Here is a 19032-nt window from a genome sequence, read left to right on the forward strand (position 1 = left end):
TGCCCTCCCCCCACTTATTCCAGCACAAAGCAACAGCACCAACACCACCTGCCACGCAAGCAATAGCAAAGCTCCCAAAGAGACCGTGATCTCGGATTCATCAAATAAACATATTGTTTATCCCAACACTTTGACATCCCACAGGCTCTCTCTTCCCAACAAGGGAGTGAGAGGTTTCACTCGTGCCACAGTGAGAGGAGAGGCCCATGGCTCTCTGTTTTGATGTTACAGTCTGCAGTGTTGCTGTGTTTCGAGTTTCTCAGACTCGAGAAACAGCAGCAAATTGTTTCTCACCATCGAGGGAGAGAGTGATCACTCAAGTGCAGAAGCCTCCGACAGCCGCACCCACTCCCTGGATGTTCCGATCTCTCGCAATGCTTCAGTCGGCGACACCAGCGAGAGTTGGGTCACCCACAGGGCTGCAAAAGCCCATCCCCAAAGGTGCACATCTTCTGCAGGGCCGCTCGGCCAGAGTGGGAACCCACTGCTGTGAAGAACTGTAGTTTGAGTGCAGCTGTACATCACTGACACCCACAGCACCCCAACCACCTTGAAAAGGAAAGAAGAGACATTAAAGTGAAGAATTTAAACTGTCTCGCAGATGAACTGGAGAAAGTTGCCCTCTGTGCCATCTTTAGATCTCTTATTGTCTAAAGACGTTAAGGACAAGGATAGAATGGAAGTCATGGTCAGTTTTAACTGTGAGAATTACTAACTTGCCTCTAAAGATCCTCCATATTTTCTGGCCAAGAAAGATCTCCAACCATACCCTACTTCTTCAGTGTCACCCAGAGCACCTGCCCTGGAGACTGTTGTATGTGAAAATCCCAGGAGATCTGCAACTTCTGAGACACTCAACCAGTGGTCAAAGTCACTTAGATCACATTTCTTCCCCATTCTGACGTTTGTTCGAACAACAACCCTGTCTGCATTGAGTTGCTGCCACACGATTGACTGATTAGATATTTGAATTAACAAGCAGGTGTACCTAATAAAGTGACTGCTGAGTATATAGCCACCTAACCCCTTTAACATCAGCTTCCTTTGAGTTAGATGCATGTTTGCTGAAGGTCCTGCTACAAGCTCGAAATCTAAAATCAAAGCCAAAAGCAGCAGAAATATTCAGCCAGGCAGGTAGCATCCAGTAAGTGAGAAACAGAGATTTTTCTAAACGTTTCCATTCTTATGACTGACTTTGTTTCTGTCTGACCAGCTGGGTGTTGCAAACATTTTGTGATCTTATTCATGGATATTCAGTTGTAAATGTCAGTACAGTGTAGACAATGACAAAGTGGGCAAGAGTGGTTCTTTTTAGACCATAATCAGGTTCATACGTGTGAGGAATCGAAAGACAAGCAGAAAAGGTCATTAGTGCGGTCTATCATTACTGCAGGACTCGCGTGTGTCCAGGACAAAGGAGCAGGCAAGACAGATCATTCCAGAGGCCTCCCAGCCTGCAAACTGCCTCTTACAAAACCTCCCTTCTGTAAAGCACTATAGGGCTATTAACACAAAACCTTCACACCAAGTTAAAAGCTTCTTTCATCAGGAGGTTAATCTGGTCAACCATTCTATTTAGCGACCTCCTCAACCCCTCTATGTATTACCCCTGTCACAGCACTGTAAACACTTAAAACCACTTTTTACAAAGCTGTTTCGTGCTGGTATTTGCACACATTTTATTCCATGTCTGGCCCTGAACCTCTAACTTTATTTTTTATATAATTCTTAATGCTTTATAGTTGTTGTATGCCATGTCCTGGCCTGCACACCACAGCAAATTCCTAATACATGTAAACGTATATCGCAAATACATACAAGAACCAGTTATGTAATTTAATTTTTAATAAGGTAGGGAGGATGTTTGCATGCAAAGAAACCAAAACCCAGGATCTATATATAGAAGCGTAAGATATGACTCAGGCCTTTGTGCCTGTTATAGGAGCAGAGTCATCACAGCCTGATATGGAAACAACGATGCCCTTCAATGAGGAAAGCCTACAAAGAGTAGGGGATTCCGTGTTACTTGGATTACTTAAGGGGACTCCTGATTTGTGCTAATTGTGGGGTCCTAGTTTTGAGAATGTTATGAATTGCAGTGTCGCTCAGCTGAACCTCCAATGTTCTGTTGGAATTCTTACGGATAAGCTCTGGTCGCCCTCTCTACACTGGAGTCACTTAGGCTCCAACATTGCCAGTGCCATCATCAAGGACCCCAGCCATCCAGGGCATCCTCTCTTCTCGCTGCTGCCATCAGCCAAGAGGTACATGAGCCTCAGGTCCCACACTACCAGGTTCAAGAATAGTTATTACCCTACCACCATAGATAGATAGATATTTATAAAGGAGGTGACAGTCACACCAGTATCTAGATTTCTGGATATCTATCAAACAACTTTGCTCAACAGAATGGATGGATGTGGAGTCCTTAAACCTCCTGGGAAACGATGTCTGACTTGCATTTTATGGTTTTTGAGGATATACAGTATTCAATCGTGCTTTCTGTGTAGAAGCAGTAAACATACCTGCTGGGGCTCAGATACACGTGATGGGTCTCAGGTACATTCGCATCCTGCATTTGAGGCAGACCCGCACAGAAGAGAATCTGGATCAAGCTCTTTGCTGTTTAGACCAGAGCGAGCAGTCATTCTCTAGTAGTCAGGCACTAGGTGTGCCACACTGATTGACGGAGTTATGCGTGCACTGGATGTCAGTTCACACAAAGGCTCGACTTTCAATTTCCCAGCAGCTCACCGTTCTGGGCCGGTGTCATAGATTCCTAGAACTACAGCATGGAAACAGGCCCTTTGGCCCATCTAGTCTGTACCGCACTGCTAATCTGCCTTCTCCCATTCAGCTGCACCCGAACCATAGCCCTCCTTACCCCTGCTGTCCATGTACCTGTCCCATTTTCTCTTCAATGTTGAAATCAAAGCTGTGTCCAGCGGCAGCTCGTTCCTCACCATGCTCTGAGTGACAAGGTCCCCCTCGGGTTCCCCTTAAATGTTGCAAAGAACAAACAGCAATACGGCATGGAAATACGCCATTCAGCACACCTCGTCTATGCCATTCAAGCTAGCCATCTAAGCTAGTTCCATTTGCCAACACTTCCCCATCCATCTTCCTGTTCTGCATTTCAATAGACCAATAGATTTCCTTTCCTTCAGCTGCTTCTGCCTGTAATGCCGCTGGTGTTTAGGGCAGCAGTGAAGGTCCTCCATCTCTGGTGGGGTTCAGGGCTTCCTTCATCCTGTCAGTAGCTTCCTCTCGGTTTTCACTACTCTCAGTCACCCATTCCCAGGTGGAGACTCAGGAATACTGTCACGCACAGGTGTAGAAGGATTCTTCATTGCTGTTTCTGTAAATGATGTTGTTTTACCAGTCAGGGTTGTTAGCCTTGAACTGAACCCCTGAACCTGGAGGACCGGTGGACCACTCTTAGTCTGGCCTCTGCCCTTTGACCTGTTTGACATGGGTGACCCTACCAAGAGCCAAAGCATAAAGCCCTGACCCCAGCCAGCCAACAGGGCTCTCTGGGTCATTGAGACACACGAGACTCCAAGCCACGGCAAGGGTGTGGTCCTCTCGGAGGCATTTACTTCAGCAGCCACTTGGCTCCCTCCAGCAGGCTCTGGTTTGGATACTCCCAGCACTGACCCTTCACAGTTCTGGAGAACAGAACCCCCAAGAATTCACCACCTTCTTGTTTGAGCCTTGTTCACCTCAACCTGGGGTAACATCATTCCTGCATCAGCCCTTCAAAGTCGACAAAAATATTGGACTCTGTAATGGACCGTCCTCCGATCCTTCTTAATTCCTCAAGACAGATCACAAAGCATGCCAACGGGTGATCAGGAACAGCTCAGCACATCACTGGGACTCAACTACTGGAGCCAGAGTCAAGCTACAACTCACGATGCATACGGCATCCCATCCCAGACACTGTCTCTTCAATCTCCTGCCATCTGGTCGGAGATACAGAGACATTTTAGCCAAGACAGTGAAACTTCATGAGTTCAAAAGTGGAGGTTATTTTATAACTTTATAGGTCTCAGGTTAGACCACACCCAGAGTTTTACACTCAGTCCTGGTTGCCCCAGTTGAGGAAGGATGGCCTATTCCTGTTCCATCTCCTTCCATCTACAATCTGAGGGCAATTAATACCCTGTACACCTTTTGTACAGGAACCCAATACAGGCACAGGAGAAACATACAGGCTGCTGCACCCTCGGTCAGTGTAGAACCTGGATCTCTGAAGATGTGCCACTCTGTTGCCAGTGTTTCTTTCCATGGTCACTTAATGAACCTGAACATTGTTGGGCAGCACATGCTCCTGTCTACGCCAACAGTGTCAAAACCATAAGATATAGGAGCAGAATTGGGCCATTTGGCCCATCGAGTCTGCTCCATCATTTCATCACGGCTGATTCAATTTTCCTCTCAGCCCCAATCTCCTGCCATCTCCCCATATCCCTTCATACCCTGAGCAACCCAGAATCTATCAACTTCCGCCTTAAATATACATAAAGACTTGGCTTCCACAGCTGCCTGTGGCAAAGAATTCCTCAGATTCACCACTCTCTGGCTAAAGAAATTCCTCCTCATCTCTGTTCTAAAAGGATGCCTGTCTATTCTGAGTCAGTCCTCAGGTCCTAGACCTTCCACCACAGGAAACATCCTCTCCACAACCACTCTGTCGAGGCCTCTCCCCATTCAATAGGCTTCCATTGGGTCACCCCTCATTCTTCTGAACTCCAGAGCCATCAGCCATCCTTCATATGACAAGCTGTTCAATCCTGGAATCATTTTCGTGAACCTCCTTTGAACCCTGTCCAATTTCAGCACATCCTTTTTTTAAGGTAAGGGGCCCAAACCTGCTCACAATACTCAAGCGAGGCCTCACCAGCGTTTTGTAAAGACTCAACATTACATTCTGGCTTTTATGTTTTAGTCGTCTTGAAATAAATGCTAATGTTGCATTTGCCGCCTTCACCACAGACTCAACCTGAAAATTAACATTTAAGAAATCCTGCTCGAGGGCTCCCAAATCCCTTTGCACCTTAGATTTTGGTAATTTCTCTCCATTTAGAAAATAGTCAAACCTTTCATTTCTTCACCAAAATGCATGATCATACACTTCCCAATACTCTATTTCATCTACCAGTTTTGGCCCAGTCTCCTAATGCATCTAAGTCCTTCTGTAGACTCTCTGCTTCCTCATAATGACCTGCCCCTCCACCTATCTTCATATCATCTGCAAACTTTGCAACAAAGCCATCAATTCCATCATCCAAATCATTGACATATAAAGTGAAAATAATCGGTCCCAGCACTGACCCCTGTGGAATACTACTAGTCACCAGCAGCCAAGCAGAAAAGGCTCCTTTATTCCCACTCCTGCCAGTCAGCCATTAACATTGATATGCTTTGGAAGTTTCCGGTTCCTAGGTGAGATGGGGCAGGACTACCGACCCCGATTCAACGTGAACAATGGAATCCTTTTTGATGTTGTTACTCAAGGCCCAGGCACTTAAAGAGGAGGGGCTGATGGAGGAGTGGGAGGTGCACCAGGGGTTTGGTATGAGGAGGGAGAAAGCAAAAGGTGGAGGTGAAACATGTTTAGGACATGCCTCCACCCAGGCCATGTCCTCTTCTCATTGTTACCATCAGGGAGGAGGTACAGGAGCCTGAAGACACACACTCAATGATTCAGGAACAGCTTCTTCCCCTCTGCCATCCGATTTCTGAATGGACATTGAACCCATGAACACTACCTCACTACTTTTTATTTCTGATTTTGCACAACTTATTAAATCTAACTATTTAATATACATGTATATACTCACTGTAATTCAGTTTGTTTTAATATTTATCTTGTATGGCATTGTACTGCTGCCACAAAGTTAACATTTTTCACAACATATGCCGGTGATATTAAACCTGGTTCTGCTTCAAGGATTAAGTGAGGGCTAGAGTCATAGGGGACAGAGGGGGAGTCGTCGACTCACCACGTCTGCATTGACTGTCAAACACACTCATGCACTAGTCTCTGGAGATTCTGCAGATGTTGGAAATCTGGGTCAATGCTGGAGGAACGCAGCAGGTCAGGCAGCATCTATGGAGGGACATGAAGAGGATGTTTCAGCCAGAGACCCTTCATCAGCACTCCCGACCCACTGAGTTCCTCGGCGTGAACATCGCCAACAGCCTGTCCTGATCCAATGACATTGATGTGACATCGCCAACAGCCTGTCCTGATCCAATCACATTGATGTGACATCGCCAACAGCCTGTCCTGATCCAATCACATTGATGTGACATTGCCAACAGCCTGTCCTGATCCAATGACATTGATGTGACATCGCCAACAGCCTGTCCTGATCCAATGACATTGATGTGACATCGCCAACAGCCTGTCCTGATCCAATCACATTGATGTGACGGCCCAGCAACTTCCTCAGGAGGCTAAAGAAGTTAGAGTTAGTCCCCACTGACTCTTACCGATTTTACCGATACACCATAGGAAGCATTCTGTCTAGACTCACCACACGTTGGTAGGGCAAATGCTCTACACATGTCTGCAAGAAAGTGCAGAAAGGGTTGGGGCAAGGTAAGTTACCTGTGAGGAATAGAAACAGGAAGTGTGCTGTGAGGCTGGTACTGGATATCAGGTGTGGGAAGTGCGGGAGACTCCCAGCCTCCCGCACGGCCACATCTGCACCAGGTGTGTCGAGCTGCAGCTCCTTAGGGACCACGTTAGGGAACTGGAGATGCAGCTCGATGACCTTCGTCTGGTCAGGGAGAGTGAGGAGGTGATAGAGAGGAGCTATAGGCAGGTAGTCACACCGGGGCCTCGGGAGGCAGTTAAGTGGGTAACAGTCAGGAGAGGGAAGGGCAAGATTCAGATACTAGAGAGTACCCTTGTGGCTGTCCCCCTGAACAATAAGTACTCCTGTTTGAGTATTGCTGGTGTGTGGGGGGTGCGGTGGACGGCCTACCTGGGGGAAGCAACAGTGGCCGTGCCTCTGGCACAGAGTCTGGTCCTGTGGCTCAGAAGGGTAGGGAAGGGAAGAGGATGGCAGTGGTGACAGGGGACTCTATAGTTAGGGGGTCAGACATGCGATTCTGTGGACTCAGGAAAGGAATGCAGATGGTAGTTTGCCTCCCAGGTGCCAGGGTCCGGGATGTTTCTGATCGTGTCCATGATATCCTGAAGTGGGAAGAACAGGCAGAGGTCGTGGTACATATTGGTACCAACGACATAGGCAGGAAAAGGGAGGACGTCCTGAAAACAGAATACAGGGAGTTAGGAAAGAAGTTGAGAAGCAGGACCTCGAAGTTAGTAATCTCAGGATTACTGCCTGTACCACGTGACAGTGAGTATAGGAACAGAGTGAGGTGGAGGATAAATGTGTGGCTGAGGGATTGGAGCAGGGGGTGAGGATTAAGATTTCTGGATCATTGGGACCTATTTTGGGGCAGGTGTGACCTGTACAAAAAGGACAGGTTGCACTTGAATCCCAGGGGGACCAATATCCTGGTGGAGAGGTTTGCTAAGGCTACTGGTGAGAGTTTAAACTAGAATTTCTGGAGGGAGGGAACCAAACTGAAGAGATAGAGGAAGGAGTGGTTGGCTCACAAATTAGGAAAGCTTCTAGACAATGCGAGAGGGAGGATAGGCAGGTGATAGAGAAGGGACGCACTCAGACTGATGGTTTGAGATGTGTCTATTCTAATGCAAGAAGCATCATGAACAAAGCAGATGAGCTTAGAGCGTGGATCTATGATGTTGTGGCCATTACAGAGACTTGGATGGTGCAGGGACAGGAATGGCTACTTAGAGTTCCAGGCTTTAGAGGTTTCAGAAAGGACAGGGAGGGAGGCAGAAGAGGTGGGGGTGTGGCACTGTTGATCAGAGATAGTGTCACGGCTGCAGAAAAGGGGGAAGTTATGGAGGGATTGTCTATTGAGTCTCTGTGGGTGGAAGTTAGGAACAGGAAGGGGTCAATAACTCTACTGGGTGTTTTTTATAGACCACCCAATAGTAACAGCGACATTGAAGGGCAGATAGGGAGACAGATTCTGGAAAGGTGTAATAATATCAGGGTTGTTGTGGTGGGAGATTTTAATTTCCCAAATATTGACTGGCATCTCCCTAGAGCAAGGGGTTTAGTTGGGGTGGAGTTTGTTAGGTGTGTTCAGGAAGGTTTCCTGACACAATATGTAGATAAGCCTACAAGAAGGGCTGTACTTGATCTGGTATTGGGAAATGAACCTGGTCAGGTGTCAGGTCTTTCAGTGGGAGAGCATTTTGGAGACAGTGATCACAATTCTATCTCCTTTACCATAGCATTGGAGAGGGATAGGAACAGACAAGTTAAGAAAGCGTTTAATTGGAGTAAGGGGAAATATGAATCTATCAGGTAGGAACTTGGAAGCGTAAATTGGAAACAGATGTTCTCAGGGAAATGTACTGAAGAAATGTGGCAAATGTTCAGGGGATATTTGCGTGGAGTTCTGCATAGGTACATTCCAATGAGACAGGGAAAGGATGGTAGGGTACAGGAACCGTGGTGTACAAAGGCTGTTGTAAATCTAGTCAAGAAGCAAAGCTTGTGAAAGGTTAAAAAAAAAACTATGTAATGATAGAGATCTAAAAGATTATAAGGTGAGCAGGAAGGAGCTTAAGAATGAAATTGGGAGAGCCAAAAGGGGCCATGAGAAGGCCTTGGCGAGCAGGATTAAAGAAAACCCCAAGGCATTGTACAAGTACGTGAAGAGCAAGAGGATAAGACGTGAGAGAATAGGGCCAATCAAGTGTGACAGTGGAAAAGTGTGTATGGAACTGGAGGAGATAGCAGAGATACTTAATGAATATTATGCTTCAGTATTCACTACGGAAAATAATCTTAGCAAATGTAGGGATGACTTATAGCAGATTGAAAAGCTTGAGCATATAGACATTAAGAAAGAGGATGTGCTGGAGCTTTTGGAAAGCACCAAGTTGGATAAGTCTCTGGGACTGGGTGAGATGTACCCCAGGCTACTGTGGGAGGTGAGGGAGGAGATTGCTGAGCCTCTGGCGATGATCTTTGCGTTATTAATGGGGACAGGAGAGGTTCCACAGGATCGAAGGGTTGCAGATGTTATTCCCTTTCAAGAAAGGGAGTAAAATTAGCCCAGGAAATTATAGACCAGTAGTCTTACTTCAGTGGTTGGTAAGTTGATGGAGAAGCTCCTGAGAGGCAGGATTTATGAACATTTGGAGAGGCGTAATATGATTAGGGATAGTCAGCATGGCTTTGTCAAAGGCAGGTCGTGCCTTACGAGCCTGATTGAATTTTTTGAGAATGTGACTAAACACATTGATGAAGGTAGAGCAGTAGATGTAGTGTATATGGATTTCAGCAAGGCATTTGATAAGGGACCCCATGCAAGGCTTATTGAGAAAGTAAGGAGGCATGGGATCCAAGGGGACATTGCTTTGTGGATCCAGAACTGGCCTGCACACAGAAAGCAAAGTGTGGTTGTAGTCTGGTCATATTCTGCATGGAGGTTGGTGACTAGTGGTGTGCCTCAGGGATCTGTTCTGGGACCCTTACTCTTCGTGATTTTTATAAATGTCCTGGATGAGGAAATGGAGGGATGGGTTAGTAAATTTGCTGATGACACAAAGTTTGGGTGTGTTGTGGATAGTGTGGAGGGCTGTCAGAGGTTACAGCGGGACATCGATAGGATGTAGAACTGGGCTGAGAAGTGGCAGATGGAGTTCAACCCAGATAAGTGTGAGTTGGTTCATTTTGGTAGGTCAAATATGATAGCAGAATATAGTATTAATGGTAAGACTCTTGGCAGTGTGGAGGATCAGAGGGATTTTGGGGTCTGAGTCCATAGGATACTCAAGGCTGCTGTGCAGGCTGATTCTGTGGTTAAGAAGGCATACGGTGTATTGGCCTTCATCAATTGTGGGATTGAGTTTAGGAGCCGAGAGGTAATGTTACAGCTATATAGGACCCTGGTCAGATCCCACTTGGATACTGTGCTCAGTTCTGGTCGCCTCACCACAGGAAAGATATGGAAACCATAGAAAGGGTGCAGAGGAGATTTACAAGGATGTTGCCTGGATTGGGGAGCATGCCTTATGAGAATAGGTTGAGTGAACTTAGCCTTTTCTCCTTGGAGCGATGGAGGGTGAGAGGTGACCTGACAGAGGTGTATAAGATGATGAGAGGCATTGATTGTGTGGATAGTCAGAGGCTTTTTCCCAGGGCTGAAATGGCTAGCATGAGAGGGCACAGTTTTAAGGTGCTTGGAAATAGGTACAGAGTAGTTGTCAGGGGTAAGTTTTTATGCAGAGAGTGGTGAGTGCATGGAATGGGCTGCCGGCAATGGTGGTGGAGGCGGATGTGATAGGGTCTTTTATGAGTCTCTCGGATAGGTACCTGGAGCTTAGGAAAATAGAGGGTTATGGGTAACCCTAGGTAATTTCTAAAGTAAGTACATGTTTGGCACAGCATTGTGGGCAGAAGGGCCTGTATTGTGCTGTAGGTTTCTATATCTCTGTTTCTAAAGTTGTGAACACAGCTCAGCACGTCAGAGGAGCCAGTCTCCTTTCATCCACTCTGTCTAGCAGCCTCAGTAAAGCAGCCAGCGTGGTAAGACCTCCGCCTCCCCGGACATTCCCTCTTTTCCCTTCACCCATAGGGAACATCCTGAAAGCAGCTCCCACCTGGCTCAAGGACAGCTTCTACCCCACTGTCCTCAGACTCTGGAAAGGTGGACTTTTGGCCACACAATCTGCCACGTTATGCTCTTGCACTTTATTGTTGACCTGTACTGCACTTTCTCTAGCTGTTACACAGCAACTGTCAATTCTCCGTGCAATTGGCTTATTTGTAGCAACAGTACACAAGACATGTTTTTCACTGTATCTTGGTCATCATTATCTTTATCTGCCATGTTGTATGACATCATCATTGTGCCATGTTGTATGACATGGGCGATCGTAGTCTTTCCATGACCGTGATTGTTCTTGGCAAATTTTTCTACAGAAGTGGTTTGCTGTTGCCTTCTTCTGGGCAGTGTCTTTACTAGACGGGTGATTCACAGCCATTATCAATACTCTTCAGCGATTGTCTGCCTGGCGTCAGTGGTCGCATAACTAGGACTTGTGAGGTTTGCGCTCTATCCTGCATTGTTATCGTTTTGGCCGTGTTCTAATTCTAAATCAATGCCCTGTGTATGAAGAGTATGCAAGACACGAGTTTCACTGTATCTTGGTACATGTGACAATGATAAAGCAATAGGCATCCGTTTTGTCTCCAGAGACCGTGGATCTGCGCCTGGAGTTTCCAGGGCGCTGGCCTGGGCAGGGTTGTATGGGAGACCAGCAGTTGCCCAAGCTGCAGGCCTTCCCCTCTCCACGCCACCGATGTTGTCCAAGGGAAGGGCACTAGGACCCATGCAGCTTGGCACCGGTGACGTCGTTGTTAAGTGCCTTGCTCAAGGACACAAACACGCTGCCTCAGCTGAGGCTCGAACCAGTGACCTTCAGGTTACTAGTCTGATGCCTTGCCCACTAGGCCACGCGCCAACACAATAAACCAATATCAGTACCAATATAAATTGTCTCCAACTGGAAAATCTTTTTTTACAAAGCTATGCAATAAGACCCTCCATGAGGACCACAGCCTTGTTGTGGGTTTTGGAGGCTTGCGTGCCTCGATGACCTGAGGAGCCATGTTGGCTGGAGTCAGGGCTTTATGCTTTGGCTCCTGGTAGGGTCACCCATGTCAAAATGTCAAAGGTTAGAGGCCAGACTAAGAGTGGTCCATCAGTCCTCCAGGTTCGGGGGTTCAGCTCAGGGCCAACAACAACCTTGACTGATAAAGCAAAATTGTAATGGAAACAGGAATGAAGAATCCTTCTGCATCACGGTGTGACGGTATTCCTGAGTCTTCACCCGGGACTTGCATGCCTGACAGTAGTGAAAACCGAGAGGAAGCTACTGACAGGATGAAGGAAGCCCTGAACACCCCCAGAGATGGAGGACGTTCAATACTGCCCGAAACACAAGTGGAGTAATGGGCAGGTAGTTACAATACAATAAGATAAAAATGTTCTGGGATATCTATCCTTATATTTTATACTAAACAATACTTTTGAAATCTAATACTAAAGTCAGCAGATCAACACAAATTATAATTTTGCATTCATTAATGTTAAAAGTTTATGAATGTTAGCTCAGATTGTACACCACTGTATAGGGGACATTTGGTCCTTCTCAATGCCAGTGTTTCTGCTTCAGACTGAAATCTTGCCACCCCTTTCCATATGCTCCCTTCACTTTCCCCTCTATTGGTTCTTTCCCCTGTGTGTTTACCCAAACCCTTCTTGAACCCTCTGTGACTGCTGCCCCAAACTCCAAATGAAACACTGTCACAGGAAAGCAGCATCCATCATCAGAGATCCCCACCACCCAGGCCACGCTCTCTGCTGCCATCAGGTAGAAGTTACAAGCGCCTCAGGACTCACACCATTAGGTTCAAGAACAGTTACTACCCCTCAACCATCAGGATCTTGAAGAAAAGGAAATAAAAGGGAATAACTACTATTGAGATGTTCCCACGGCCAATGATCTCACTTTAAGGACTCTTTATCTTGTTATCTCATCTTCTTATTATTTATTGCTGTTTACTTATATTTGCATTTGCACAGTTCGTTGCACACTGATCCTGTTATAGTCATTATTCTATAGATTTGCTGAGTATGCCCGCAGGAAAATGAATCTCAGGGTTGTTGTCACGGTCCGGTCCGTGAAATCTGCGTTCCGGTTCACGGTCCGGTCCGTGAAATCTGCGTTCCGGTTCACGGTCCGGTCCGTGAAATCTGCGTTCTGGTTCACGGTCCGGTCCATGGACTCCAGACTCCGGGTCTTCTGGCTATCCATTGTTTCATTTGGGCTTAATCACAGGCACCTGATGCTCGTCTTGGGGCCGGGAGTATAAAGTGGCCCTGGGTTCGTGTGTAGGTGTGGGTTTGTCTGGTCAGTGTTCTGTCCTTGCCTCTGTGGGGTAAGTCAGGCTGCCTTGGCTGGACTGTCCCCTTCTTTCTGCTGCCCACACCTGAAGCATTGCCTGCAACCTCACCTGTATCGTTGTCAAGTTCAGCTGTTGGAGTGAGACTGGAGCCTTGCCATGCCAAGAAAAGGAACTATCTCTTGTTGAGCTTGGAACTGTCTCTGTCTTCCATGTAAGAAATTCTTTTAGCCAGAGGGCAGTGGATTTATGGAATTTGTTGCTACATACAGCTGTGGAGGCCCAATCATTGAGGGTGTTTAAGGAGGAAAGGATAGGTATCTAATTAGTCAGGGTATCAAGGGATATGGGGAAAAAGCTGGAAATTGGAACTAGATGGGAGAATAGTTTAGCTCATGGTGGAGTGGTGGAGCAGACTCGATGGGCTAAATGGCCTACTTCTGCTCCTTTGTCTTGTGATCTTGTGTATGAGTCCTGGCCCTATGTCCTGTCCCCAAGGAGGGGTCCTGACTCTGTTGTTCCTGTGCTCGTGTCCAAGGCTCTGAGGAGGTTCCAGTCTGTGTCCAAGTCCAAGTCGTAGCCTAGGCCCTGAGTCCTGGTCTCGTCCAGGGCTAGTGTCTGTGTCCAGCTATGCCTTTCCCTGCTTCTGCTTTGCCCTCCCTCGACCCGGGCTCTGCGTTCCCCCGCCCTCCCTCGACCCGGGCTCTGCGTTCCCCCGCCCTCCCTCGACCCGGGCTCTGCGTTCCCCCGCCCTCCCTCGACCCGGGCTCTGCGTTCCCCCGCCCTCCCTCGACCCGGGCTCTGCGTTCCCCCGCCCTCCCTCGACCCGGGCTCTGCGTTCCCCCGCCCTCCCTCGACCCGGGCTCTGCGTTCCCCCGCCCTCCCTCGACCCGGGCTCTGCGTTCCCCCGCCCTCCCTCGACCCGGGCTCTGCGTTCCCCCGCCCTCCCTCGACCCGGGCTCTGCGTTCCTGCTCTCCGTCGATCAGGACCAAGTCTGAGCTTCATGTCCTCATCCAGCCCTGGAGTCCCGCGTCCTGCCCCCTCGTCCAGTCCTGTTGCCTTACCTCGTCCAGTCCTGTTGCCTTACCTCGTCCAGTCCTGTTGCCTTACCTCGTCCAGTCCTGTTGCCTTACCACGTCCAGTCCTGTTGCCTTACCACGTCCAGTCCTGTTGCCTTACCACGTCCAGTCCTGTTGCCTTACCACGTCCAGTCCTGTTGCCTTACCACGTCCAGTCCTGTTGCCTTACCACGTCCAGTCCTGTTGCCTTACCACGTCCAGTCCTGTTGCCTTACCACGTCCAGTCCGAGCCTGGATCCAGAGCCCGAGCCCGAGTCAAGACCCACGTTCCAGATCCCTGTCTACTCTCTGGCTCGGAGTCCTTGTCCAGGTTCCTCGTTCCCAGTTCCTAGTTCCTCCTCCAGGTCCCACTTTCCTACTCTAGTCCTAGCCCATGCCCTGTCTCCTAGTCTTGTCCAGCGTCGTTTCTTCCCCACTTCCCTTGCTTTCTTGACACCCCTAGCCCTCCCCCTAGTACTTCAGTGTCTGTGTCTTGCATCTGGGTCTGTTCCCAACACCCACCTTATGACAGTTGTAGGTGGCGACATAGATGTACTTTGATAATAAAATTTATTTTGGACTTTGACCAAACTCACCTTGTGGGAACAAGTTTCTCATTGTCCCTTGCCTCAGCAGAAACACGGTCCTGCTGAATTCGCTAGACTGAATTGTCAGGATCAGAATATCACCAGCATGTCGAGAAATCTGTGCACAATGAAATACATGGTAAATTAATATGGACAACTAAACTGTTACATTGAGTATGTAAATGTCTCTTCAATAATAGTCCAAAAAAATAGAAATAAAAAGGTTCATGTGCTTCAGAGATCAGATGGCAGAGGGGAAGAAGCTGAGTGTGTGCCTTCAGGCTTCTGTACCTCTTTCCCGATGGTAACCGTGTCAAGAGGGTATGTCCTGGGCAGTGGGGCTCCTTACTGATGGATGTCTCCTTCCTAAGGCACCCCTCCTTGAAGATGCCTTGGATACTAAGGAAGCTGGTACCCCCCACCACACCAGGCGGCGATGCGGCCAGTCGGAATCATCTCCATGGTACATCTGCAGAAGTCTTCAAATGTTTTAGCTGACAAACTAATGAAAAAATATTATCAACATCATTCTGTGCCATGTTGTATTGACATGGCCAAACATGGTCTTTGACCATGATTGTTCTTGGCAAATTTTTCTGTATTGCCTTCTTTGGGGCAGTGTCTTTACAAGACGGGTGACCCCAGCCATTATCAATACTCTTCAGAGATTGTCTGCCTGGAGTCCGTGATTGTATAACCAGGACTTGTGATCTGCACCGGCTGTTCGAACAACCATCCACCACCTGCTCCCGTGGCTTCACGTGACCCTGATTCTGGGGGTGGGGGGGCTAAGCAGATGTGACACCTTGTCTGAGGGTGTCCCGCAGGCTAGCAGAGGGAAGGAACCCTCCACTCCACAACCCAATATAGCCCTCTATTTTTCTAAGCTCCATGTACCTATCCAGGAGTCTCTTAAAAGACCCTATTGTATCTGCCTCCACCACCATTGCCGACAGCCCATTCCACGCACTCACCACTCTCTGAGTAAAACACTTACCCCTGACATCTCCTCTGTACCTACTTCCAAGTACTGTGCCCTCTCATGTTAGCCATTTCAGCCCTGGGGAAAAGCCTCTGACTATCCACACAATCAATGCCTCTCATCATCTTATACACCTCTATCAGGTCACCTCTCATCCTCTGTCACTCCAAGGAGAAAAGGCAGAGTTCACTCGACCTATTCTCATAAGGCATGCTCCCCAATCCAGGTAACATCCTTGTAGATCTCCTCTGCACCTTTTCTATGGTTTCCACATCCTTCCTGTAGTGAGGCGACCAGAACTGAGCACAGTACTCCAAGTGGGATCTGACCAGGGTCCTATATAGCTGTAACATTACCTCTCGGCTCCTAAACTCAATTCCATGTTTGATGAAGGCCAACACACTATATGCCTTCTTAACCACAGTGTCAACCTGCACAGCTGCTTTGAGTGTCCTATGGACTCGGACCCCAAGATCCCTCTGATCCTCCACACTGCCAAGAGTCTTACCATTAATACTATATTCTGCCATCATATTTGACCTACCAAAATGAACCACCTCACACTTATCTGGGTTGAACTCCATCTGCCACTTCTCAGCCCAGTTTTGCATCCTATCAATGTCCCGCTGTAACCTCTGACAGCCCTCCACAGTATCCACAACACCCCCAACCTTTGTGTCATCAGCAAATTTACAAACCCATCCTTCCACTTCCTCATCCAAGTCATTTATAAAAATCACAAAGAGTAAGGGTCCCAGAACAGATCCCTGAGGCACTCCACTGGTCACCGCCCTCCATGCAGAATATGACCCGTCTACAACCACACTTTGCTTTCTGTGAGCAAGCCAGTTCTGGATCCACAAAGAAATGTCCCCTTGGATTCCATGCCTCCTTACTTTCTCAATAAGCCTTGCATGGGGTACCTTATCAAATGCCTTGCTGAAATCCATATATCCATATATTACTCTCAAATTTCTGTAGATGTACCACGGAGAGCATTCTGGCAGGCTGCATATGGGGGCGGGGGCCGTGGCTACTGCACAGGATCGAGGCGGGGGCGGGGGCTACTGCACAGGATCGAGGCGGGGGTCGGGGCTACTGCACAGGATCGGGGCGGGGGTCGGGGCTACTGCACAGGATCGGGGCGGGGGTCGTGGCTACTGCACAGGATCGAGGCGGGGGCCGTGGCTACTGAACAGGATCGAGGCGGGGCCGTGGCTACTGCACAGGATCGAGGCGGGGCCATGGCTACTGCACAGGATCGAGGCGGGGGCGGGGGCTACTGCTCAGGATCGGGGCGGGGGCCGTGGCTACTGAACAGGATCGGGGCGGGGGCCATGGCTACTGCACAGGATCGAGGCGGGGGTCGTGGCTACTGCACAGGATCGAGGCGGGGCCGTGGCTACTGCACAGGATCGGGGCGGGGGTCGTGGCTACTGCACAGGATCGAGGCGGGGCCGTGGCTACTGAACAGGATCGGGGCGGGGGCCATGGCTACTGCACAGGATCGAGGCGGGGGTCGTGGCTACTGCACAGGATCGAGGCGGGGCCGTGGCTACTGCACAGGATCGGGGCGGGGGTCGTGGCTACTGCACAGGATCGAGGCGGGGCCGTGGCTACTGCACAGGATCGGGGCGGGGGTCGTGGCTACTGCACAGGATCGGGGCGGGGGCCATGGCTACTGCACAGGATCGAGGCGGGGGTCGTGGCTACTGCACAGGATCGGGGCGGGGGCCATGGCTACTGCACAGGATCGGGGCGGGGGTCGTGGCTACTGCACAGGATCGGGGCGGGGGCGGGGGCTACTGCACAGGATCGAGGCGGGGGCCGTGGCTACTGCACAGGATCGGGGCGGGGGCCATGGCTACTGCACAGGATCGAGGCGGGGGCCGTGGCTACTGCACAGGATCGAGGCGGGGGCCGTGGCTACTGCACAGGATCGAGGCGGGGGCCGTGGCTACTGCACAGGATCGGGGCGGGGCCGTGGCTACTGCACAGGATCGGGGCGGGGGTCGTGGCTACTGCACAGGATGGGGAGGGGGCCGTGGCTACTGCACAGGATCGGGGCGGGGGCGGGGGCTACTGCACAGGATCGAGGCGGGGGCGGGGGCTACTGCTCAGGATCGGGGCGTGGGCCGTGGCTACTGCACAGGATCGAGGCGGGGCCGTGGCTACTGCACAGGATCGAGGCGGGGGCCGTGGCTACTGCACAGGATCGAGGTGGGGCCGTGGCTACTGCACAGGATCGAGGCGGGGGCCGTGGCTACTGCACAGGATCGGGGCGGGGGCCGTGGCTACTGCACAGGATCGGGGCGGGGGCCGTGGCTACTGCACAGGATCGAGGCGGGGGCCGTGGCTACTGCACAGGATCGGGGCGGGGCCGTGGCTACTGCACAGGATCGAGGCGGGGGGCGGGGGCTACTGCACAGGATCGAGGCGGGGGCCGTGGCTACTACACAGGATCGAGGCGGGGGCGGGGGCTACTGCTCAGGATCGGGGCGGGGGCCGTGGCTACTACACAGGATCGGGGCCGTGGCTACTGCACAGGATCGAGGTGGGGTCGTGGCTACTGCACAGGATCGAGGCGGGGCCGTGGCTACTGCACAGGATCGAGGCGGGGGCGGGGGCTACTGCACAGGATCGAGGCGGGGGCGGGGGCTACTGCTCAGGATCGAGGCGGGGCCGTGGCTACTGCACAGGATCGAGGCGGGGGCGGGGGCTACTGCACAGGATCGAGGCGGGGGCCGTGGCTACTGCACAGGATCGAGGCGGGGGCGGGGGCTACTGCACAGGATCGAGGCGGGGGCCGTGGCTACTGCACAGGATCGAGGCGGGGGCGGGGGCTACTGCACAGGATCGAGGCGGGGGCCGTGGCTACTGCACAGGATCGGGGCGGGGGCCGTGGCTACTGCACAGGATCGAGGTGGGGCCGTGGCTACTGCACAGGATCGAGGCGGGGGCCGTGGCTACTGCACAGGATCGGGGCGGGGGTCGTGGCTACTGCACAGGATCGAGGTGGGGCCGTGGCTACTGCACAGGATCGAGGCGGGGGCAGGGGCTACTGCACAGGATCGAGGCGGGGGCCGTGGCTACTACACAGGATCGAGGCGGGGGTCGTGGCTACTGCACAGGATCGGGGCGGGGGTCGTGGCTACTGCACAGGATCGGGGCGGGGGCCGTGGCTACTGCACAGGATCGAGGCGGGGCCGTGGCTACTGCACAGGATCGAGGCGGGGGTCGTGGCTACTGCACAGGATCGAGGCGGGGGCCGTGGCTACTGCACAGGATCGAGGCGGGGGCGGGGGCTACTGCACAGGATCGAGGCGGGGGCCGTGGCTACTGCACAGGATCGAGGCGGGGCCGTGGC

General features: G+C 50.7%; 1 protein-coding gene across 1 annotated transcript in view; it reads left to right on the forward strand.

Annotated features, from left to right (window-relative positions):
• LOC140737388 (uncharacterized) overlaps positions 1 to 19032 on the forward strand; it is a 64725-nt gene that overhangs the window by 12232 nt on the left and 33461 nt on the right. The window lies entirely within an intron of this gene.

Source organism: Hemitrygon akajei, chromosome 12 (assembly GCF_048418815.1).
Source record: "Hemitrygon akajei chromosome 12, sHemAka1.3, whole genome shotgun sequence".
Classification (NCBI taxonomy): domain Eukaryota; kingdom Metazoa; phylum Chordata; class Chondrichthyes; order Myliobatiformes; family Dasyatidae; genus Hemitrygon; species Hemitrygon akajei.